The sequence below is a fragment of the Lycorma delicatula genome, chromosome 3 (assembly GCF_047948215.1).
Source record: "Lycorma delicatula isolate Av1 chromosome 3, ASM4794821v1, whole genome shotgun sequence".
In the NCBI taxonomy this organism is placed as follows: Eukaryota; Metazoa; Arthropoda; class Insecta; order Hemiptera; family Fulgoridae; genus Lycorma; species Lycorma delicatula.
In genome coordinates, this window is record NC_134457.1 from 40866911 (window position 1) to 40893825 (window position 26915).

The 26915-nt window shown below is 29.7% G+C and overlaps 1 protein-coding gene across 6 annotated transcripts in view; it reads left to right on the top strand.

Annotated features, from left to right (window-relative positions):
- The window catches only part of LOC142321528 (tripeptidyl-peptidase 2-like), a 100351-nt gene that overhangs the window by 39128 nt on the left and 34308 nt on the right, over nt 1-26915 (top strand). For 2 of the 6 annotated variants that reach the window (XR_012755652.1, XR_012755649.1), the window contains exon 2: nt 17165-17346. The gene's annotated coding sequence lies outside the window, so the exon portion shown is untranslated. Of the gene's footprint in view, nt 1-411; nt 1237-4416; nt 4671-7457; nt 7879-17164; nt 17347-26915 lie in introns of those variants that run through there. The other 4 variants (XM_075359684.1, XM_075359683.1, XR_012755651.1 and 1 more) reach the window with 4 other exon arrangements.

The following is a 26915-nucleotide window of genomic DNA, read 5'->3' on the forward strand; positions in this document are numbered from 1 at the left end:
ATATCGCTGAATCGTAAAATTAGACCGCATGATATAAGATCGGTTACAGTTTATTTTAAATTTTATAGATTAATTTAAATGTGTTAAAGTAGCTTTTTTTTGTTTTAAATGGAAGAGTAGCCTCGGATAAAATATCAGAACGTTTTACTCTTAGAAAAAAACATTAATATAGCATTGAGGTATATTATTTAAACAGGAGGTATTTTCTTTACCGGTTTCCACATTGTGGAGGTAATGAAAAAATGCTTAGTTAATTTTCAAGGGCAAAAAGTGTGTTATATAAGATATACGTGCAATGAACGCAGAGGAGAAAAAGGATACATCGGTTAGACATGGAGAGGGAAGAGGGAAGAATTGCTGCGTGTTGAAGGTTTAACTTTTAACCGTTTTACAGTTTCAATTCTGCTTCGATATAGAATAGGACTTTTTATTACTCAGTTTTAAAAGTTTTTCACACACACACACACACACACACACACACACACACACACACACACTTTAAGAAAAATTAACTATAATAATTTGTATATTTTGTGAATGCATTTTTAAATATTAAGAATTCAAGATTAAGTTGTACGGAAGATAGTGATTAAATTTTTTAACCTAGAAAAACAAAACCAAGTTTGTTTTTATTAAGATTTATTGAACGGCAATTTAATGAGTGAAATTCAAAAATTTATTAAACCTCATGATTAATAAATCAAAAAATTTACAGATTCTTACTTTTACTGTGCTAGTAAATAATTGTTATAATTATGCCCAAGCTAAATTCAACGATATTTTTAATTAGCTGACAACTAATACATTATTACTTATCGATCTTGTTTTTGTTTGATATTAAACATTTTTAGCTGACTTAAAATAATCTTAATTCGAGGAATAATTTGTTGTAAACACATCATAATTAAAAATGTATATAAATTTTTCAATCTCTTAATAAGATTTAGAAACAATTTTATTCTGTTTATTTATTAATTATCATAAATATTTTTTGAACAAACAGTGGCAAAACGTGTGTGTTTCAAGCTATATAATTTTTTTATTATTATTAAATTTCTTATATGTAAAATGATGAATAATTTCTTTTAAAGTATTTATGATGCCATCTACCGATCTCAATTTCACTTTCGTCGTTAACGTTTTGGTGTATGTACGTGGGTTTATAATGATGAACTTTTTTTTTATAGAATATTCTAGAAAAATAACTGTTCAACACAATTTAGGACGTTATTTAAAGTAAGTAATAACTTTATTACTCTTTTATATATATATATATATATATATATGAAACATAGATTTGGTAATTTTTTTTAAGCTAATAATACTTAATTAAAGATAAGTTATTACATTTTAATTAAACGAGTTGAAAATGTAATCGGATAATTTTATAAAGCTTATTATCAGGATTCTTAAACTGTTACATTTTGTAAGAGATATTGATAGGTAGGATGATTTTTATATTTTATTAAGGTCTATTCTAACATTTAATTTTATTTAATAATAATTTTCAGACATACATTTTATTTAGTATAAATATAATGCATTTTACATTAGCTTGATTAACCAATATGGCGGCGTTATTTTTATAAAATTAAATTTTATATAGGAACTGCAATGAGTTTTGAGAACTAAAAAACAAAATACTTTATTCTTTTAAATGACCCTATGAGAATTGTTTTGATTTTAAGTTTTGTAACAATACATATATAGCGGGTACTGAATAGCAAATCTGAGTATTTTAAATTGACAAGAAAAAATATGTCTAGGCATGTTTAGCCTACTTTTTAAAAGCTGTTCTAATGAAGCACAGAATGCAGTTGTATTTGTCTCTACTATACTATTTTATAGGAACTAAAATTGAATTTTCATATGAATGTAAATGAAAATATTAATAATTATACAAAAATATTTTCTGGCACAAAAATATATTGAAAAATACTTCAATTTGATTATACTTGAAAATTACAAATACTTGAACATTTGAATCTGTTTATTTTTATGGCTGCTGAAATAAAATATACTTTAGGAAACGATTGCATTCATAACTTTTATGTGAATTTAGTTTAAAATTTACATCGCATAGTATTTTATCAGAATTATTCTGAAAATTTACAATTAATTTCTTTATCGTAAGAAGAATGGTACTTAAATGAAAAAAAAGTACTAAACCAGAGCAATAAGACCAATGGAGAGTTGCCAGGTAAAGTTGCCATAATTTCAGTTATAAATGATTTTATTACTTCATACTTTTACATACATTTTTGTCTAATCTTTGGTTTTCATTCTGTATAAATGACCATAAAACTAAAATCTTCTTTCTCAGATTAAGAACCTTAAATTTTACTGTACATATGTAAATTTCTATATTACTTTTCAATTTATAAATTTCATTTACATATTTTTGTCCCTGAGTTTCCTTAAGATTTTTATTTCTACTTTTGCTATTTTTTTGTTCTAAAAAAAAATGCATACATTCTGCCCCATACAGTGCTTCTGGTAGAACTGCAGTTTTTTAGCGCCTCAATTTTGAGTTATATAACAGGGAATTTTTATGATAAACTTTCTTTATGAGATGATAGGCAGTTTCGATTTTTTGTACTGTATTCCTCATCCCACACATTTTTCAATTATATTTGATGTTATGATTTCTCCGAAATATTTACATTTTGTACTCTACTTACTTTGTTGATGTCAGAAATTTTAAGGAATTTAGTTCTTTTTTCTTTTTCTTTGGAAAATCAATTAGTTTTTTTTCATAAGAAATTTGAAGACCAATTTGCTTGCAAATTCGCTTAGTAATTGAATTCTGATTTTAGCCTGAGTGGTTCTGAAAGTTACTAAATCGTTGGTAAATCAGTTAGTTTTTCACAGTGCAGGGTTATTATGTAGGGTTTTATTAAACAAGTTACAAATGTCTTGCGGTTAGATATCGTACGAAGTATATTACTAACATTTTTTGGTAACCGACATGTTATATTTTCACTTTTTTGAAGAAGTAGGAAGTACGGTTTGCTCTGGCAAATTACAGGATTTATTCTTTCAAATCTTGCAGTTCAAGCAGCAAGTACATCCTATTTATTCTCTGACATATTGCAGAGTATATTATTTATATTTTTACAAAAAAAGTTAGAAATGTAATAAGCTCACTTAGGTTTAGTACAGAGTATATTATTTATATGAATTTTATTAAGCAAGACCCGTTGGTATTAATATATAAATTATTTATATAACAGTTGCCACTTACCGACAATCTTTAATAGTAATGTTCCAGTGCTTTCAGATTATTAATCTATCCTCATGAACAATGATGTGTTATGCTTTATAATTATCTACTTTACATGTCATTAATTATACTAAATTAAATTTTATAAAAATGTAATTATAACAATCGATCGTCTAAAGGTAAAATAAAGTCAACATTATGCATCATGTCAGTATGAAGGTCTCAAGAATACTAGCAGGTAGAAACAAAGACGGATCTACGTAGTTAGAAGAAAATTCTTACTTTTTGATGCGTTTCAAATCTTTTGAATCGTTTTGGCTCCACCGTATCGAACCAAATTCATTTTTTCAATCGGAAACGGATACGTGATTTTAATGTGATGTTTTACGGAAAAAACAGTGGCGAAAATCATTTCTCGATCAACGCCTTCGCTTTTTAGTTATGAGCAATCAAAGTTGGAAAAACGGATTAATCGCGATAGAAATACGAGTAAAACCACCGTAGTAACTTTTTTATTACGTATTACCTTCAGAATTTCATCCGATATCAAACTTTAAACGGTTAATGTTGTAATTAATGGCCCAAACCCTTACTTCAACATATAAGTACTTATATTATACAATACAGTATTATTATACATATATATATATAATGTTTATCTATATTTTAAAATGAATTAAATTATTATTTTTAATATTATCAATTATATTAACAAACTGATGTCTTTAGTTTATTTTGATTTTTTCTAATCTACCAGTTTTAAGTATTTCATTTTCCACGTCTATAATGGGGTTTTTGATAATTTTATTTTTATTTAAAATCTGTAGTTTATATTTATATGCGTGTTTAATGCGTCTTAAATGTGCCTGTCAATGTTAGATGAATTGTAAAGGACTACGTAAAAATTTTCCACGAAACGTTGTACGCGTAAATAAAATTCTTATGTATAGTCTGTATCGGTTTAACCGTTTGATTTATTTACAGATCTTTCAATAGTTCTCACATTTTTAGAATTTCGTAATTTTTATTAACGATTACGTAATTTTTAATAAATCTTGATAACAAACACAAATTAAAAATAATTTGTTTGATACACGTTATTGATGATGGTGCCGGCATGTCAAGGTTAAACTCATTACAATAGAAATAACGATGTGTCAGTAAATGTACGCGATAACCAATCACTTTATTATTTTGTTAGGGCTACGAAACGGTTGCTGAAGTAGCAATAAATTTTATTAGTACAAACAATTTGTCATCATAATAGGCTGTTATTTGAAAATCCTTACCTACCGATTGATATCTTTTGTCCATGCGGCAGGGGCGATGAGGGAAGCTTAACTCCTGAACAAAAAATATTATATTTCACTAAATCGATAAATATTTTAAATTAAGTTGTTTGTGTATGCGTGTGTAAGCTGAGCATCAGAAAAAAGCCGGCTGAAGGGTAAGTCGTACAAATGTGTTTTCAGTTTTTTCTTTTGGTAATTAAATTCTAAATACGATATAAATTTGACGGTAAAAACATTATTTGGTCAAGAGGATAATCTTAGACGCAAAATTGTTTTTTTATTTTTTATTCTCATTAACGCTTTTAATACCGCATCATTTGTAAATTAAAAACATAATTTGATCAAGGAGTTCAAATCTGGCCCGTTTCCCGGAAAAGTAAAAACGATAGATGTTCAAGGTTTACTCTTCATTAAACTGAACGATTTTAATGATAATTTCATGGATTTTGTAGAGGTAATTCCACCGATAATCCTGAGAAAAGTTTTTTTCATAACTTATTTGAACGGAAAATTATTTAGTCTAAGTAAACGATTTTAATGTAATCGGCATTATCGTTGGATTTTTATAGTGGGAGGATTCATTTCCTAATGTCATTCTTATTTAAAGGTTTTTGCGTAAAAATCTAATATTCTTTTAATAATTATACCGCTGCTTGTGTTCAAACAAAGAAAGTTTTATTAATCTTATAATGTTTTAACAAAAACGATATTACACGTACAGATTTCAAGGACAAATGGTACTGTAGAAAAACACTATAACAAAACGGCTAGTACGTGGCCATTGTTTTCTGGCGGAATAGGGTGTGGCATGTAAAATATAGTTATCGTAAACATTTTTTTCCCCATAACCCAATAATAATGAGATAGCAAGTATATATATAGGAATCGTTATAAATCATTTATTTAAAAATTAATCTCTGTTTGTTTTTAGTCGAACAAAAACTCTGTTCGATCGAAAAACTTTTTTGTCTTTTAAAAATGCTATTCATTTTAACGCAAACATATTCTTCTCCTTCCGTTAAACACTGACAACGATACAATTGTAGTTATAAAAAATAAATGACAATCATATCGCCCTCTTTGCGAGTTTTAAATTGATGAAAATTTGAATATTTAAAATAACACAGCAACAGCCAAGGAGAAACGTATATTTGAGAACCGATCGAGAGAAAGTGTAAAATCCAATTATTTCTTGTTAAGATATATTTCTTTTTATTAAGTTACGTAAGTTTTAAGTTGTAATTTACATTGTAATAACGTAACGTAAATTACATTATTACCTTACATGTTAAGTTTCATATATGTCTACTTATAAGAATGTGCAAATATATTTATATATATATATATATATATATATATATATATATATATATATATATATATATATATATATATATATATGTTAAATGCGTGCAAATTCTGACAATATTTATGAATACTATTTTTTTTTTTAAAAAGGAAGTTACTTTATTCAAGCGGTGTGTTAAATTAATATATAAAAAGTGTACGAATATAATCCTTAGGATTACAATAGTTACAAACGAATGCATTAATATTTCTATAATTAATTTACCGTGTGTAAATACAATTTTTAATTTACTATATTTCTTATTATTTAAAAAAAAATATTTCAGGGCGTAGAACCGGCCGCTTTGATATTACTTGTATGATATCCTTAGTTACCAACATCTACTGCAAAAGCATTACCGTGTAATTCACATCATTCGGTGTCTGTAAATCAAAGAAACAGTACAGAAACGCTTACATTAAAATAATAAAATAAAAATTTATCGCCGATATATCCGTAGAAGAAAGTGAAAATATAAGTAAATACTCCCTCTAGGAACGATCAGTTAGTAATGATTCGGGAAGAAGAGCGCTATGGAGTAGACCCAAATATGTAGCGTATTACGTCAATTTTATTTATTACGATAATTTTTTTCTTAAATTTAATTTAATATATAAATAATAATTAAGTTAATTTGATTTATATTTAAGCTTTCCGGTTCTTGTATCGAGTGAATTTGCATATGTATATTGTGAATATTGAAAACGTTTAATGTGCGATCATTAAAAGACGCCTAAACCAAATTTAATTGCGTAGATTTGGTGACTTTTCGCTTTTCTTTGATCGATTTTTATCATTAAAAAAAAATTTCACACGAGGTTATTATTTTTGGACTCCTAATAATCCCATTCTGAGATGCTGCCCGCCAGAGGAACCGCCTAGCTGCAGCTAGTTATTAAATAAAAGGAAAGGTTTTTTATCGTATTTAAATCCTTTAAATATGTCAGTGTTAATTAATAATTTATATATGCAAAGAATAAACCGTTTAGAATAACACATACACGTTTCTAAACGGTTTATTTTTCTCTAATTTATTTCGTTTAAAATAAAAATGTACTAATGGTTATTATAAATATAAGACGGGGGAGATAGTAAATAATTAAAAAAAGAATTATCAAATTAGTAAATATTTATTATACTTTCGAGTTAGCTTTTTAAATACGTAAATTATATTATTTTTCTAAATTAATATAAAATTATCAATCTACGCTGAATTTGTATCTGAAATATGATCTAAAACATGTGTTGAGTTTCATATAAAAAACGCACATAAATTGTGTTTTGTGTGTTTGCGCGCGCGCGTAAGTAAGAAATATAAATTGTAAAAAAAAATAATTGTTCGTTGTTAAAATAATTAACTTAAAAATATTTCTTCACTTTATTAGGTGGATACACAAATAACACGATTTTGTTTTTATCGTATAAATATCGATGTCAATTAAGCCATTTCTGGGTCCGTTTTTGTTCGATTTGTATGTCAACGTTTGTTAAAAAATAATGTTTAGGGTATATAATAATGTATATAGTTTACGATGAAAAAAGATATTTATATAATTCTCTCCACTACAGAAATAAGAGCGATTCCATTTTTGCAACGAAGAGAGCGCGGCAATCGCTCACCGGTTGACCTCTCCGAGCATCGCAGTACGTGTAGTGCGCCAGGCTTAGCTATATCTGATTTCTGCGGTTGTGATAGTTAATCGAATCGGTGGGTTACTAAATCGAACCTGCATGTTTTATAAATCGTTGTTTATGCGAATAAGTTTACTAATACTATTTTTTAATTAAGTGAACGTAAATAATATTATGCCAATTTAAAATATTGTTTGAAATAATTTAATATCGATCTTTTTTTATTTTTAACGAGTTAGTGTCTTCTTTTACGGAATTTTCATATTTTTTTTTTATTTTTTATATTTGAATGACGTAAAAGTTTACTGTTCGAAAATTTTACGACGGGGAATTTTAGCCGATTCTTTACTTTCGACACGTATTGTTCATCGCTACGTTAACAGGTAATAAAATCTAATTTAGACTTTTATGTAGATAACGTTTTAATTTTGTTGATTATAATTTTAGTATTTGATTTCGGAAAGTAAAAAAAACAGTTAAGTAACATAAATAATTGTTTAACATCCTTCAAATTCAATTGTGTTAGAAAAAACTGACCGGATTGAACGAAAGTTTTACTTGAATTTAAACTTTATGGTTTTCTATAATCAATTGACTGCTTCCAGCGGGAGAGGGTCATGGAAAGAGCCTTGTGTAATTACTCGCTTCACCACCACGGGCCGTTCTGCGCCGATAGCAGCTAAAATAAAAATCTTTTAATTTTTTATAAAGTAAAATATTTACAATACGCCCCATTTTGTCTCCGTTTTAAAAATTTCCTGTTTCAAATCGATTTATTATTTTTTTGTTTGTTTAAATTTCATCATTAAACGTGAACGCATGATATTTTTGATAGCGAATAAAATTCTCCAAGTCGATATCCCAGTATAAATTTAAAAAATATTATTTAACAAGTTTAATAATATTTTAATTAAAAGGTTCGTTACCTTTGTTAAACTTACACGTATATTTCATTAAATGGGAAAACCTTTTTCGAGATAATTCATTTCTTAAAATTTTTTTTGAATTTCACGGAATATTTTTTGTGTTATTATATAGCCTGCCTTCCACGTGCGGTTATTTAACCTTTTCAGATCATGTAGCCACTAAACTAGGTGTGTATATATGAAATGGTTACAAAATAATTTTATATGGCATCTAAGTCGGTTATTTTGTTTTGTATTCACAAAGGAATCTGTTTTATTACACAATTTGAACGATGTTTATACAATGTAAAATGTTTTATTTAGACTAGAAAGAATATGAATATATGTGCTTGTGTGTGTGTGTGTGAGAGAGAGAGAGAGTGTGTGTGGGAGGGAGAGAGACTTGTGTATTAGCTTATCTTATATATATTTTTTATTTTTATTTTTTACATCATTTTTTTTAACTACTGGGGCCATTAAGGATTCTAGCTTAAGTTAGTGGGATTTTCTCTTTTGTTTATGATTTTTCCTATACCATTCGTTTAATTATTTTACATAATAATGGCGTTTATTTGTTTCCGATACAATTTCTAACGTACTCTTATATTGAAATATATTTTTTATTACGTATATTGACGTATAACGAAAATATTTACTTTCTGTTATATATAAATTTTGTCATTACAGGAATGTCTTATTAAAAAGTTATTTTGGAAATTTTAGTGGATTTCGATTTTTTAATGATATAAAGAAAATTAAAAGAAAAATTAATAAAAAAAATTATATAAAAGTAGTTTTATAGGAAGACTGTTAAAATAATTGTACCGATTCGTCTTAGATTACATAATATATATCGAGAGATCATCCATATTGTTTGATTTTGTCGTTTTAACCTGAAATGTTTTGTCAATCAAGAATAATATTTGTCTCGAAGCCTCGTTAAAGAAACGCTGTCGATATGAACTATTTGCAGTGTTTTAGATGTCGGTAGTAAAATTCATATCTGAATTTAAAGAAATTCTTTCGTGATTTGTTTTTAAACTAATTTCATATTTATATAATTTTAGATATGTACTTGTAATGCGGGGTATAATATTAACTATCAAACGCATGTTTAAGTCTTAATATAATCTAAGCTAGTCGAATAAATAAGAATAACAGGGTTAATTTTATTTTGAATTCCAAGTAGTATATTCATAATGTGTTGGAAGGTCGGTAAGCTATTAAGTAGATTTCATAAGAAAGCCTACCTATTGTAACGGATACCATGATTCGACTTCGCCAATTTGGACATCTTCGCGTTTCACATCCTCCAGATCCCAAAGTCCCCGTCAGTTCAAAAGTTTATGTATATATATATATTTCATTTTCTTGTGGACACGATAACCGCCGTAATTTTGCGCCAATCACTTTAAAATTGTTCCCTAAAAAAAAAACTCCACCCAAAATCTCGGACGGGCTTGTTAACGCCGAAAATCGGACCGTGGGGATGGAAATGGGGCATTTTTTTTCGAAAAAAAAAACATTGATATGACTCTTTTATTAAGAAAAATATCAAACCCGTTTAAGTTCCTACGATTCTTTGGATAAGAACCTAAAACTTAGTAAATGTTTTACTATTTTTACTTAGTAAACTTAGTAACTTAGTATCAATTAAAGTTTCTTGATATCACCAACCGTTTGCTCAGGGGAGGAAAAAATGAGGTTTTAAAGACAAAAACAAAATCATACCTCCCTTAATAGGCACAGTATCGTATCGTTTTAAAGTGGTCGTTAATCCTGTAAAGATTCCCGATAACTTTTCTCTGAAGCAATTTTTGATATAACCGATCCTTACGGCAAAGGATGACCGAAACAAAAAAAAAAAAAATGGATATATCTTTCTTAAGTAATTATATCGAATTCAATTAAAGTTCTTACTGTTCTTTGGATAAGGGTCTAAAACTTATGTAACTAAAGTTTTTTGATATAACCAACCGTTGGTCCAGGGGAAAAATGGGTTTTGGAGAAAAAATAAAGCTATACCTACCTTAATAGGCACAGTATCGAATCGCTTTAAAGTGGTCGTTAGTTTTGTTAACGTTACCTAAAGGTTTTGCTTGAAACAATTTTTCATGTAACCAACCCATACGGTAAGGGATTATCAAAATGTTGCTGTATTTGTAAGCAGGGCTTGTATGCTAAACGCGTGATACTTTTTTCACATGAAACCGTTGTCGTATTGAGTAAATTTGATTTTTTTCTAACTTTAAGGTGGGAAATTTTTTTAATCCCCTCCTTATACCGGTGAAATGTTTTTTAAATTGTATCGATTTATTAATAATTATTAAGCACCGATTGTAAAAACGGTTTAAAATAAATAATTTAATAAAAAAACATGAAAAAATCTACTATTAGTGAAATAAAATTTTATGTACTTTTCTAAAAAAAAAGAAAAGGAAATGAAGTCAGATTCGAACCGATGTATCTTCCCCTTGTAAGAGCCAAATATTTCTTTAATTAAAATTTTATTTAGCTATAACTCTGGAACCGATGAAAATAAGTACCGCTTATGATACGTCGTTGAAAACCTCTCGATGAGGGCCTATTGCGGTTACTGTACTACTATAGTTCTGCGGTTAAGGAAAACTCCAAAATCAAATTGTTTTTGATTTTGGACGCTTTTGGTCAAGTCAATTGCAATCAAAAGAGGAGATGCACGATTAGATGTTTACAGTCCTAATCCAAAATTTCAAAATTCTTATCCTAATCGTTTTGAGTTATGCGAGATACACACGCACGTACCTAGTACAGACGTCACGCGGAAAACAATCAAAATGGATTCAGGGATGGTCAAATGGAAATTTCCGTTGAAACTGGAAGCCGAACTTAATACTTAAGTTACTGTGATCGCGCGATCACAATACTTCCTTTATTTCGTACAAGGATGTAAAAGTCGATATTTATAAATAACAGTTATCTTAATTCGTCCCAAATTATTTTTATTGATAACCGGTCCCAAATTATTTAGTTCACTGCTGTAACGATTCTATTTCGCAAATCTTGAAGAGTAGCAGGCGTAATCGGTACTCACCGGTTTGGTCTAGCGGTTAACTCGTCATTGCAAATCGGCTGATTTCGAAGTCGAGAGTTTTAAGGTTCAAATCCTAGCAAGGTTAAGAATAATAACTTTTTTATCGATTTCATTAGATAGCGGATACCGGTGTTCTTTGGTGGTTGAGATTCAATTAAACACATCTCACGAACGGTCGACCTGAGACTACAAAACTATGTAAAAACCGTTTCGAAGAAACCACGGCCGTCGCATGTCGAAAGAAGAATTTCTTAAGTTAGTATAGTTATTAGGAAATAACCGATAAATATAAATTTATAATTATAATAAATAAGTAATAATAAATATTATTTATTTTATTTTCATAGAAATTTTGAATCGGTATTAGGAAGGAAAGGGTGAAAATTAGTTTAGACTTTGTAAATAATGAATTATCGTGCATAAATATAATAACTCCTGTACATTATTTTAATACAAATCGAGAAATGCAGGAAGAACATTAAAAAAAAAAAGTTACATTGTGCAGGCACGCACGACGCGAAATAATAAGTTTCAGGTGGGAAACGTAAAACACACTGAAGGCGTATTGTCCTATAAAAATATAAGTGGGACCTGACATTTCACAATATGCAATTTTCAAGGATGACGTAGCTTATCGTACGGTGTTCTTGTCGTACACGTATATTTAAACAGATCCTTCTTTCCAGTAATTTTCGCAAAAAATCAAACGAAAAGTACCAAAATACGTCAAGAATAATGATGAAAGTAATAAAATAGGTGAAAATACCGATTTTTAATGTCTCACTGTGTATTCGCGCGCGCTCGCGTTTTCCGTCTGAATTAATTTCTCAAAAAAAAAAAAAATAGATTATAAAATTTCATATTACTTCTACAGCAATATAGTTTTGCTCCTAAAGCGTTTATATATTTTTTTTAAAAATATTTACGTATACAAAAAATAAAATTAAATAAAGTTTAAAAACAACAACGGTTTACTTCGCTTCGGTTAAATCGCTCTAAAAAGTAGAAAATAAATTTTCTGGTGATTTTAAGATAATGAAAATAATTTTCAGCATTTGTAAAAAAAATAACCCGTTGTGCGCCGAAAAAATATTATTTTGTCTTATCGATTTAATTTACGTTCACATTTTTACCTTTATTAATTATCACAGATTACTTTTCGAATTCTTCAGTAAATATTTTACGAGCTCAGAATTCATCCAATAATACGGATTTGTATTACCAAGTAGTACTATTCCAAATATCATTCCATTAAATTACATACACATTAGTTATGTTACGGAATAATAGCTTAGACAAATGGATATTCCATGGTGGTCAGGCACGATATTTTCATTCTACAAAACTGCCATTTCATCTTGCCTTTTGAAACTATCTAATGTTGGTTCCAGAGGCTAAAAAAAACCTTCCTCTTGTCGACAATGGTGGGCACTGGTAATTCATTGTGGCAAGCAGAGATCAAAAACCACTTCAAAGGCTTCTTTACATTTAGAATTAGTTTTGGATTTAACTCCGTAGACTTTCTTAGGCGCATATAAGATGATTTCAGTCTAAAAAATGACTATTTCATCTCATCTTCTAAAACATGTAACGGTGTCAAGCTGTCAGCAATGATGGCCCTTTGGTAATTTGTCATAGCAGGCAGAAATCAAAAACCATTACAAAGGCTTCTACACATTAGAATTAGTTTCAGACGTTACTGTGGAGGGTTTCATCTGCATACTGAATACAACTTCATGTAGGACATTCCAAACTGTTTTCTGTTAACGAAACAAACTTTAAGATCGAAAATATTTTACAAGAATTATTTTCAAAATTTAATTCAGAGGAACTTAACAATATTCAGACCTTCGCTATTTCACAGGGAATAAATTTGGCATTTATCCTTCTTTCAGCGGATTATGGGAAAGCAGGAGAGTGTTAAATATCATCATCATCATCATTTCAAACTGTTCTTAATTTTGAGAAACTATTTACCATACTCGGAGAAATTGTAGGTAAACTCAATGCTCATTATATACTGTATTTTTGATTCGAGGGATCCACAGCCACTGGCTGCTGGATACCTACTTATAGGATCTTCTCTGACAATCCCTAAACCTGATATTAAAAGTTAGAATGTAACAAATGGCAAACTATTAAGAAACTTATGTGATGGTTTAGTTTTAATATTATTTAACTACTTCCTTACATTGGAAATACGGCTTGATAACAAACATTTATGGGATCAGACAACCTAGTTCATATTGTAGATGTAAAAGCCACAAATGGAGTAATTCGTAGGCCAATAAACAAATTGAAACTGTATTGATATTGAAGAATTGAATAAATATTTTGTTGTTCTTCTGTGGTAACAAGAACAGTTTTTGTACTTCTATTTAACATGCAATTCTTATCAGAGTTCACTTATCCTTTGTAGATACTCAAATCTACAGGAGAAGCGTGACATAATTGTGTTCATTATGCATTATATGTTTTGGTTTCTCAAGCGATTTGCTTATTAAAAAGTTTTGTCAGATTTACAGTGACTTGCTTATATAAGAAATTCATCCAATATATTTGTGGTTTATTACTCTTAATAGCGACTTAAATAAGAACTCGTCATCTTTATGAGTTCTACTCTGCAAGAAGTCAATCTTCTAAAGCGATGACTTTAATTACCACCCCTATCAAGCAATTTACTTCAGGAATCTAATTTTTCAAGCGATGACGTTAGTAGCCAACCTACCATTAAGAAATTTACTTATGGAATCACTTCGTACAAGCAATTTACTTCTTAAGAAGTTGGCCAGGTTTACCACAACTTGCCTAAATAAGAAATCTGTCCAGTATATTTGCAGTTTTGTTACTCCTATTAGCCACCTGCTTATACAGTAAATCCTGTTATACATGTTCTTGTGCAAGAATTATTTGTTGAACCTTTAACAAATAAAATAAAAGAATATAAACAGGGTTGAAAGTAACTGGGGGTTTTTTTTTTTAGGCACACTTGAAAATATTTTGATATCAAATGGGTATTTGATCTTATTGGAGGATTTAGAAAAGCCATTGCAAATAATATCAAAAATATCCTTGCACTGCATCAGTTAACGACATGAAATCTAGCTTGCGAGACAATTCCAAGCTAAAATACAATGAAATATTGTAATTCATAATATAAGAAAAATGATCAAATTTTCAATGTACCCAGTTTTATTTTTCAGATATCAATTTTTAATGTTTTTCTACCAATATGTTAGACATTATGAATAAATTATAATTATTTTATGACCTGTCATAGCCATAAAATAGTAATAGTAACTTAACATGAGTTTCAAATGATTGCTGAAAACAAAAATCCACTTTTAATACAGAACACGTATGAACTCCCAGGATTAGTTTAGAAGGCCGATTTCTTAACTGAACAGAACGTGCTGTGCATATTATCAAGCCTACCAAGAAAGTGATAATCAACCCTACAAATCACACCTTTATTCTGTTTACCATAGAGACCGGTATATTTTCTAATAATAAGAAATAGTAATAATACACATAGTTTATTTAGGATTACTGACACTTGCCTTCTCTTCTTTGAAATGTAAGATTGCGTCGTGGACTTTCCATCAAGTCAAACTCTGATAGTATCATTGCCGGTTCAAAACTTACACTTGCTCCAGACTGCCATAGATATAAAAGTTGATGACTTAGGTACGCTTCTGTAGATAATTACATCTTTATTACCGCATGATTTCAGTAAATAAAAAAAAAAAATTGTACAATTATATTAATGTAGAATGAAAAGTGTCTTATAGATATTAACTACTACCGCCATAAATATACTGATACTTAAACTAACTACTACCTTCTCGCCTCTAAGTTCTCATACCTTTTTCAAGCCAAAATGTTTGCTGATCGGTAAAACAAAAACTTTAAAACCTTCCTAAAACAATAAAAAAATTTTAATTTTTTCAAATTAGTAAAACTTGTACTTTCAGGAACTATTCATGGAGTTCTAATAAATATCCACCATGAATTGTTCAGAAGACAACTTTAATATTTGGCTAAATGCTACGATCATCAGCGTTAAGTTACAAGTAATATTTTTTTAAAGGAACCTATTGTTCCTGTCCTGCCAAAAGTTACTAACAGCCCTTTTTCACTAAGCAAGGTACGTGAAGTTAGACCCAAATGAATTTTAAAAAATAAATTCTTATTAAAATGAATGTTACGGTACTTTTTAAAACAAAAACATAACTAATTTTATATACTACATTGAATTATAGTAGTTACGGGTTTTAAAATATTAAAAACAAAATTTTTTTGCACTTAGGTCTTTTTTAATATTAATGATTTCTCAACTTTATTTCGTGATCATAGAAATTAAAATACAAATTAGAATATCAGAGTTGAAAAATATATAACAAAAACTCGCTCATATTGGAACTAGTGCTCGTATTTTCTTTTTAAAAATTGTTTAATGTAATTTAACAAATTGATGCATCGACAAACTACTGCTAATAACCATAACAGTAATGTTATTTAATTAAAAGAGCTGGAAAATTAATACAGAAATAAACAGAGCTAATAATATTGTATAACAATAATTAATCTATACAACTAAGAATTACTGTTAATTTAATAAAACAAAAGATAAAAATCTTTGCTTTTTATAAAAAGATTAAGTTTTTAAGTTCTAATCACTTTCTACTTCTCTTTCTTCTAACAAATGTAGTTCTGGTAGAATATTATTGCCGTAATTCTTTGCTACAGTCGGTAAATTAAAATACCGACCGACTTCTCTGACTCAACAGCTGTGTGCATGGAGTTATGTTCCCTTGATTGTGGCTGGATTCAAGAAACTTGTGCTCTAACTTCAGTATCTGTATTTGCTCTATCTTTATAATTTTCTTTTGCTTTATTACAGTCTGCTTTTCTCTGCTTGTGACTATAATACTCTGGTTTCAGTTCACTTTTATTTCTTTATATTTTTTATATAGTGTACATTTGTACCTTTGGCTTTGAAAAAAATTATATTTTTTTCAGAAGTATGTGTGGTACACAAACTGACAGACTGGTTTTATTTGTTTATCGTTACAAATTTCTTTGTAAAGAAAATACATTTTTAAAATAGACAAATTTTTATCCAAATATCTTCTTCTGCTAGACTTCCTAGAACGATGTGACTCCATTGTAGGGAAACTCTCATCGTGCTGTTTAAGATAATTCATTTGGCCTTCAGAGTGTTTGTTTCCAAGAGCGAATGAACCCCTCTTATCCTTGCTCACAAAGGTCCCACAATCATTCTTCCCTTCTAAAGCTTGAGTTGTAGGAAAATAAAAAAATTGAATTTGATCGATTCAAATAAAAACGGCTTTAAACTTTTAATAACGAGTTACAAATTAATATTATTTTATGAAACATGTTCCGATCGAGTGAACAGTGAAATAAAATATTTTTGATCAAATCGGTTACAAAAACTCTATTCATTTTGAGATCACTTTATGCTATTAGAATACAACGTTTGGGGTTGTACCAAGAATTAAATGTTATGAAACTTTGAACCGTTAAGGTTTACAAAAGAAAAAGTGTGTATTAAAAAAGATTGAATAATGTAAGATTCATAAAACGATAATAAAACTTAACTTTTAATACTGCTGTTTTTAAACAAAAAAAACCTTTTATTAATGCACCTATGTTTTATTTCTGTTTCAGGAAGCTTACCGACAGTGAAATAAACTCAGAGTAATGCATTAACAGTACAGGAAAATACTTTGTAAGAGATAAGCCAGAATAATGAGTAAATTACCGAGTATTTCTGAAATAATTTATTCTTCTAGACAGCACTTTTAGAGGACAAAATTTACAAGAAAAGCAAGTGCAATATTTACAAACTGGTAACTGAAGATTTTTATTTAATACGTATGTTGAGATTAGTAGAGTAATCAAAATAATTTAATGGTATTAACCGTGTTAAGTGGAAAGAGGATCTAAAAGAAATATCTGATGTGGACACCACATGACAACCTTCTACACCTATTAAATTACAAATATTTTTTATATATTTACATTTAAATAAAAACCCTAATATTTTCCATCTAATATTTACTCTCATCATTTACCAAAAATTAATTATAATAGTATAAGTTTCATACACTTCATAATTTATACATCAATTTTAATAATATATAATAATCATGAATTTTAGCGATGTTTGAAATAGCTATTTTTGGAGTAAATGCAAGAACTATTCTTTTTCTATTTATATACAGGATTATCATAAAAGAATGGTGCGGTTTTGAACATGGTTTAAATTAAAACAGAATTACTTACAATATATGTTTTTTGTTTTTTACTTTTGTTGTCTCTGGCATTTTTTTACATAATTAATAAATTCAATATGTGCGCCCTTAGTCGCTCGACAAATGTCCAAATGATACTCAACTTAATGATTGTGTTTTTTTTTTGTATTTCAAGTAACCTCATTACAGCTTTTTTGTAATATATATATATATATATATTAATTATAAATAATCTAATACAGTATAATTTGATGATGGGAAGATCGACTAGGAAACAAAATGATTTACTAAGAAATTTGATTTTTTCCTCTATATAAATACTGCATAATTTTTATAGAAAAACGTCATTTGACAAAGGGGTTCAAATCCGACTCAAATTTTATTACTCTATATTTAAAAGTATTTTGCGATTGTACTCTAAATATCAATGGCGTATTTGACATAAAAATCAGTCAAGAGGAAATTTGGGGAAGTTATGCTACCGTTTACTAGTTTTGTTTTTACTCAGAAAAAAAAATTACAAAAATATATAAATAAAATATAATTTTTTATATGAATAGAATAAATGGACTGTGAGTTTCTTATTCTGTAGTCTTCAATTAGCCGATATTTCTAATTCTGTAGTCTTCAATTAGCCGATATTTCTAATTCTGATGCACGGCTTACAGACCCAATTTAATTAAAAATATTTATTATTTTATTTAAATATAATATTTATTCGTTTACTTAATTCACCGATTCTAACTAAAGCGCGCGCGCATACCGTATTTAATTCGCGCAGGTGTGGGGGTACTAGTGGCAACAATCGGTACTAACTAATGTAATTTCACAACTTACACAGAACAAATTTCGCTTATACCGTCGGCAGATTGTTGCAGCTGTGAGGCTTAACGCACCAGGTACTAAATTAACCGGGCGATCGAGTTCGAGACCCGGCCAGTCCGAATTATTTTTTTACACTAAAAATATTACTCATTTATTTAATTTTACCGCTCACCTGTGACGTCACGATATATAGAGGATTTTTTTGTGGTGGAGGTGCGATTTTGCAAATATTTTAATTTTTAAGAAAAATACGACTTTAATTAGGCGAAATCTCGAGATACTGAGAGTGCTCTTTCTCTACAGCCTCGCCTACTTGAGGTTTTAAGTTAAAAATTTAACGCATCAATGCCCCTATATATAGAAGTAATCTGACCATGTTTGGTCAAAATTGGTCCGGTTAGAGATTTAAGACGATTTAGAGGCCAACACCGAACTCGCACACTCGTACATAACCAACATTAGCATTCGGAAAATTTCCATCCGGTTTTTTGGGCTCCGTAGATGCGAAAACGTCAAGATCCGACGAAAACCGCATATGCCCAAATCGGACAGATTACCATACTTTTACTTCTAGAGCTACAGCTCTACTATAGCGCTATGTAGACGGGAAAGTAAAATAACCGCTCAAGATTTTCCTGGATAGATCATAGGAAATCATGATATATGCATAACTGTGATAAATTCATGAAAATGAGCGTCACAAAATATTTAATTAAATAAAAAACAAAAAATTAAAATCTGTTAAAAATGATATTAATACTTAAAAAACACAACCGCAGGCGATTTAGTACAATTTATTAACACAGCATTGCATTGTATTTTTACTATATATAACAGTATAACCTATCGGTTATGTGGTAAATGTTCTGTTGAATCGCTTAAAACGTAAAGCTCTTGGAAATTATTTCTTTACTCCAGATTTTTTAAATGTACCACAAACGTATGGAGACTTAGCTGATGATTCATCCGATAAAAATGACAACTTCATCCAACAGGACGATAGAATAATTTTCTGAATAATCATTAATTATTACAGCCTTTATTTATTATACAAGTAATTGCGCTTTTCGATCTTTTAAAAATAACGGCTGAGCTTCAGAAACAGAATGATGATTTTTAGGGTAATTAATTTTTAAAACTTTCATAATCATCACGAATCGTTACTACGAGAGGTTATCTCTAAATTGAAAGACAGTTTCGTTGTAAAAAAATTTATTCTGAAAAGTTTATAAATATTTTTTTATTTCTCTTGAACTGCATACCTTATACTACTTTTCTATATAATCGCAACATGAATTAAGATAATTATCGTAGCTATACAACACCGGCTTCAATATACCTCATCGTATTCTACACGACAATGCAGCGAGTACATTATTAAGCGTGTCCACAAAAGACACAGGTTCGCCTACCTTAAGGAGAAAAGTTTCCCAGCGGTCTTTACTTTAGAGATATCCCTCGTAAGTTACATCCACGTGTGGATGTCAGTTGCAGATGGAAAAATTACTTACTTATATAAGTAATTTTTCCATATTACTTACTTACATAAGTAATTTTTCCATATTACTTACTTACATAAGTAATTTTTCCATATTACTTACTTACATAAGTAATTTTTCCGTATTACTTACTTACATAAGTAATTTTTCCATATTACTTACTTACATAAGTAATTTTTCCATATTACTTACTTACATAAGTAATATTTCCATATTACTTACTTACTGTACATTAGTGTCTATCCTGAAAGGGTAGATTCTGAAGTTTTTCTTGGTGTACTTCGATATGTGCACAGTTTGTTGCCCTGCAAATGTCCAGACGGTAATCCGGCTCTTCCCACGTACTCGTCAGGATGTCGAGTGTAATGTATGCTACCATCGCACTGCAACAACCCTCCTGTAGATAGCTGATGTCGCGGATTTTCTCCGAATGATTTTTACATGCCCTCCTGAAAAGAGATCTAATAGGGTTTAGACTCCTTGGTGCCGTGCCATCAGCCCTCCTCTTCCACTCCGCTTGTTTTGAAAAATGCAGCATGGACACGGTTGCTGTAATACCGCAGAGCGCCATCTAGCCGATAGAAAATTAATCCGTTTTACTTCCTTGTACGAAGTAAAGGAAGTAAAAAGTATTTGAGCTAAATTTCAACTTTTACTGGTTAATGGGGTCACATAAATTCGGCATTAAGCAGGTAATGAAAAAAAATATATAAAAAATAAAATTATAAATAAATATTTATTTTTATTATTTTAGCTGAGAATAAGGATATCAAAGATTAAATACCACGGAAAACTAAATGAACTGTTCCGGCATTTGCCCTCTTGTATCAAGGGAAACCGTGGCAAAACCTTGATAAGAACAGCTTAACAATATTTATGTCTACGATACATTATCAGATTACAGGCTTATAACATAGTAAAAACAACCTATACATTATGATAATATTACAATTTTAATTATAATAAATCTTTATGATTTATAAATTTCTTCCACATCTGATATCCATCCTTTTTCCCTGCAAAAAGAAATAAAAATTATAAAATAATAACAGCAATCTACAATCTCGTATCAATAAAATATATCGAAAGGTTTTCACCTGTTATACCCGTCTTCAGGAGAATATAGAAAGAATGGAGTGAAAAAAACACATTAGGTGTCACGGTGGTTCATTACAACAAGCACGAGTATATTACGCGTACTTCGATTCTAACGATCGATTATGAATACATTTTTGATAAAATATTAAAAAAGGCTTGTATAATATAAGGAAAATTACAATAAATGTAATCTATATATGGATTAACAGAATAAAAGTTCTAAAAGTACTTTGAACGATGAATTCAAAGATAGAAATTTACAATTACGTAATCTATTCTGATCGGTTTCAGATAAAAATCTAAACAGTATTTTGATCCTGTGTACTGATATTTGTCATATATATGTATTTCTGGGTTTTGCAACAATAAACACATCAGTTATTTTCCAGTTATTAATAAATCAAAAAATTATTGTGCTTTAATGAGCAAATATCGTTTACTGTGCTTAATTTACAAAATGTATGAACAGAATTGTGCCTTTTATACGATTGACATAAACAAACAAATCATAGTCATCCCTTGCTGTAAGGGTTGGTCGTATCAAAAATTGTTTCAGACAAAGGTTTTAAGGTAATGTTTAGAGGACTAACGACAACTTTAAACTTATTTGATACTGTGTCCATTAAGGAAGGTATGATTTTTTTTGTCTTTTAAGCCTAATTTTTTCCACCCCTTGGGCTGATGGTTAGTGATATCAAAATTTTTTACTTAGATAAGTCTTAGGCCCTTATCCAAGAATACTAGGAACTTCAAACAAATTCGATATTTTATTAAATAAGAAAGTTATAGGAATATTTTGTTTTTATAAAAAACTCCCCCCGCATGGTCTGATTTTACCCATTAATGAATTCGACCAAGATTTTAGGTCATTATATTTTATATATAATTTGAAAGTGATTGGTGCAAAATTACGGCAGTTATCATGTCTACAAGAATATAATAAATATAAATCATATATATATATCTTTTGATCTAATGGTTTTGGGGGTCTGAGGAATGTGAAACACAAAGATATGTCAAGATTTTCCAGAAGTCAAATCATGGTATCCATTACAATAGGTAGCTTCTTATGAAATCTACCTAAAACTCTAGAATTTTTAGGTTTCTTAGTTCCAGTATATAAAACAACTCTAATGTTACAAAAAATGAAAAAGAGGGCTAATATAAAATATGGAATAAAAGAACTAAAATTTTAAAGGATTCAGAAAAAATTCTTACTTGTTTCCTAAGTGATTATTACACTAATAAATATAATATGCGCAATTGAGTTTACTTGTTTGTTACAACTAATAATGACTTGTAATTAAAATATAAATACTATGTTACTTTCATTTTTTTGGTCAGAATTATGAAAAATCATTTTAATATTTGATTTTTTATACTGTTAAAGTAGTACTGCAAAAGAAACTTCATTAACACTCACATTACCAAGCAAGGTATTCTAACTAACCCAGGTTGATTTTTTCCTTATAATAATTTTATTTGAAGAGATATATACTTTCGGTTTCATGACTTTCTCCTTAAATGATTGAAATTGTATTCACATTCATGACTGACCCATTTTTTTTGGTTTTCATAGTTATTATTGACAGGATATATTGGTGGGGTTGTCAGACTACTTCCCTACTTAGTGTGAAATGCTAAAAATGACAACTGATAATGTCTTCACCGGTTGTTCCTTGGCTGCTGAACTATTAAAACAAAACATGACACTGGTTGGTACCCTGTGTTTCGATAAGAAAGAGATTCTGAAGGAATTTTTGCCCAGAAAGAAGTTCATTCTTCAATGTTTGGTTTCACAAATGACTAGTTTTCCGTGTTCCAAAAAGGGGTAAGTCTGTAATCTTACTCTCTACTCAGCATCATGAGAGGCAAGTGAGGGGTGAAGGAAGTGAATATAAATCTGAAATAATACTCCATTACAACAAAACTAAAGGTGCCGTAGATAATGGAGAAAAAATGACAAGAGAATACAGCTGTGTTAGAGGAACCAGGGGGTGGCCACTTTTCATGGAGATGGTAGATATTGCAGCACTGAATGCATAAATTCTTTATACACAAACATTTCCTGAGTGGCAGGAGAATAATCGGAGCCGATGGAAACTTTTCATGACTGAGCTGGCATTTGTTCTTGGGAAAGGCAACATGGAGGAAAGAGCTAGAAATATCAACAGTCTTAATAAGGAAGTAGAAGACGCACTGAAAGCATGCGGTACTGAAATTCCGACAGCAGTAATCCAACCATGTTCCAAGTTACCATCACAGTGCTGTCAAAATTGCAAGAGAAATGAAGGTAGTAAAACATGATTCTGTTGTGTAATGTGCAAGAAACTTGTTTGTAATATGTATAAAGAAGAAACTGTTATTGTGAAGCGCATGTTATGCAAAAATGTTCCTGAATGAACAGTTCAAAAATGATATTTCTTATTTTGAGGCAAAGCACTAGTTTACTGCAATGACAGCCAAAACGTATACATTTTTAATTTTACAGGTGTCCATTATTGAATTTCACTTGTGAATGATATAAAATTTATTGTACTTTGCTTCTACGTTCAGTTTTTAATACTTTTAATTATTTGAAAAACTGTATTGCAAAACTAAATAAAGCTATTCGTTGAAAATAACAGAATCTAAAAACAAATATTATACTAAATCACAAAGTAGTACTGGGGTAGTCAAAATACTCTGCTTGGTAAAATAAAGGTGTCGAAAAGCTTGGCAATGGGAGGGTTAATTTAGACCGGGTCTAAGCCACACCATCAGGCAGGTGAAAATAAATTATGGTACGTCATAACAAAAAATCTTCTATTTGAAAAGTTATATTTTACAAACCAGAAATAAATACTAGTTAATTTGAGATACAATACATTATACTTGTTCTTTTGTGCATATTTATAGTTTCAATTTATTTGAAGTTTGAAGAGATTCTTTAGGAAACTTGAAAACTAAATATTCATAATTATTATATAAACATTTAGTCGTACATAGCTGCACGATTTCAATTAAGATAAAGATGAAAAAGAACTTTAGATCTAACAAGAACTTCCACTAAAACTGATGGCAATCTTGGACATCTCTTCGTAATGCCGGGCAGAAAAAAAGATTTGCACTAATAAGAATAATGTTTTTAGTGTACAACTATTTTACATAGACTACTTACTTATTTTTAACAGATCACAAAGATCGAGAAGGGTTTCAAAGAAAGCTTTCTCTTTTGCAATACTATTAACAGATTTTACTGAAAAATAAAACATTTTTTTTCCCCACTAAATGCAAGTAATATTGTACTTACTTATGATCGTAGGATGGTGCACTTGTCTTGTACGAGAACATATAAAATATTAAATAATTTAACTGTAATCTGGTGAAAATTTCATTCTCATCGTTTCAAATTCCTCTGTAAAGTTAATGAACAACAAAAGCTGAAATCATGGCAAACACAGCTGTAAATAAAAAAAAAAGAAAAGTATATTAAACCCCTTAGCATAAGAGCGACAAAAGTTAATCATTTTTTATCAGAATAAATTATATCTTAATATTGTGAAATTTAATAATAGATATCGTTCACCTTAACTCATTATTTTGTGATGATTATTTAAACATTACAAAAAAAAATTGTATATTTGGTTTAAATAAACAGAGAATTATATTTACTCTTCCTCATAAAAAAAAATTGCTCTCTTCACCATTATGTATTGTTAAAAAATATTACTATGAATTACACTATAGAAAAATGGTTTTAATACTGTTGTTTTTTGTGCAATTCAAATAATTTCTCTCTTAGCATTCAATGAAAGTGTTACAAACTTGATTTTACATCAAATTTACTTCTATAAATAATTTTAATATATACACCCCTCTCTTCTAGTGGTTATATAAAATAAACAATCAAAAAATTCAAATAAAATTAAAAAAAAAAAAAAACAATTATGTTCAATTTTAACAAAAATTTTATTTATTTGAAGTCTGCACAACTAAAACAAATAATCAACAACCTGCTGATTTCCACCATTCTAAAAAAAAATTATTCCAATTATATGCATTTAATAAGGTCAATAGTACTGTTTGTGGGATTTCATATCTGCAAACCAAAATTAAATCGAAGGCTAGGGTATTTAGTAACGCAAATTTAAAGAAAACCTGATTAATGAATTATATAGCCTAAAATATCATATTACCTTACCTAATATCTGTTTTTCTTTAGTTTTCTTCTGAATCATCCTCGGGAACAACCCTTTTCATTCCCCAGCAGTAATCGGCAAGCATCTTTAGACACCATTTTCCCTGAAAGTATGTTTCCATCTCTGACACATCCTAAGAAAAGTGTTCATTGTGCTTCTCAGTTATGTTACTAAAGTTAAGTGGAAAAAATTTCAAACATGAATGTAAGATATGTAATTTTTGTTTAGACGTATTTCTTCTATTTGAAGTCGTCGCTTTCTTGATTAAAATTATTTCATCTTAATTTTATTTTTTTATTTTTTGTAAAATCTTCTTTTTTGTAACGGTTATGTCCTTATGTTTGTCCCAATATTTTTTCATACCATTGTTTTTTTGGTCTTTATAATCCCATTTTTTCTTTGTTTTCTGTACCTCACCTTACATTTAGACACAACTATATTGTGGTAAGAATCAGTGTCTATTCCTGGATGTAAGTTACATTCCATAATTTAATTCTGAAATCTCTACTAATAATTATAATAGTCTAGGAGATGGATTTCACAAATATATATAAAACTTCTTTTATAAATTTCAAAAAGAAAACCTCTTGACTGCCAGTTTATACACAGGGTGGTGTTGGGAGTCTTACACATATCACCAGTGGCAGCGACCCAATGGCCCCATACTACCTCCATGCGTAGGCTATCCCTATCGTGCCCACCATGCATGCTTTGGCAGAACATATTATCCACGATAATGTAGCCTCTGTTCACAGTGGAACTTCTTCCTCTCTACATCTATTCACTTGTGGAGCAACCGGTCTAGTAGGGATCCGGGGTTCTACCTACACCACAATAAGAGGAAGAGGTCGCTGTCTACATCCGATGTCAGCAATACTATAGATCAGGTTATTGTCGGCCCCAAGCCGATGGGTTGGAGAGTCCTGCACACCTTGACAGTAGTGACGACCCCAAGGGAGCCCCCAACCACCTCCTTGTACAGGCAGTCCCCTCAACATCCGTCACATGAAGGCAATAATTACCTAGTGCAATAATTGCTGTGCCATCTTGGTTTTGAGGATACCCTCTACCAAGGCAGCCATTTCTCACCATGATAGTTCGCCGGTCAATGTCGTCTTCAGCAGATTATCTTCGTTAAGCCTACCAACAGCAACGAAGCACCAGGATGTCTTGCTATCACCAATTTATACTTAGTTAAAAATTCTGAAGGTGAAGTTCTTTAAGTTTTTAATCTAGCTCATACTATCTTGACTCACTCATGTTCAAATCAAATCACAGTGGTAGTTCAATGTACATTTGAATGAATTTTTGCATTTTATTGTACGATCAAATGAAAATTATTCTTTCGATCCATTTTTTTCTAAACATCAACTCCAAGGGGGTGTTTGATGCCTGCACGGTAATGAGACGGTTAGATAGAGTCTGAAGCTAAGCTGAGAACAAGTCTGGTTCTAGCAGAGAATACCAGGTCTTAGGTATTGCTTGGTGAAGGGATGGAGATGAATGAGTGGTGTAGCGTTGTCGTGGTAGTAGATTCCACTAAGGGAAAAGACTGCAAAGC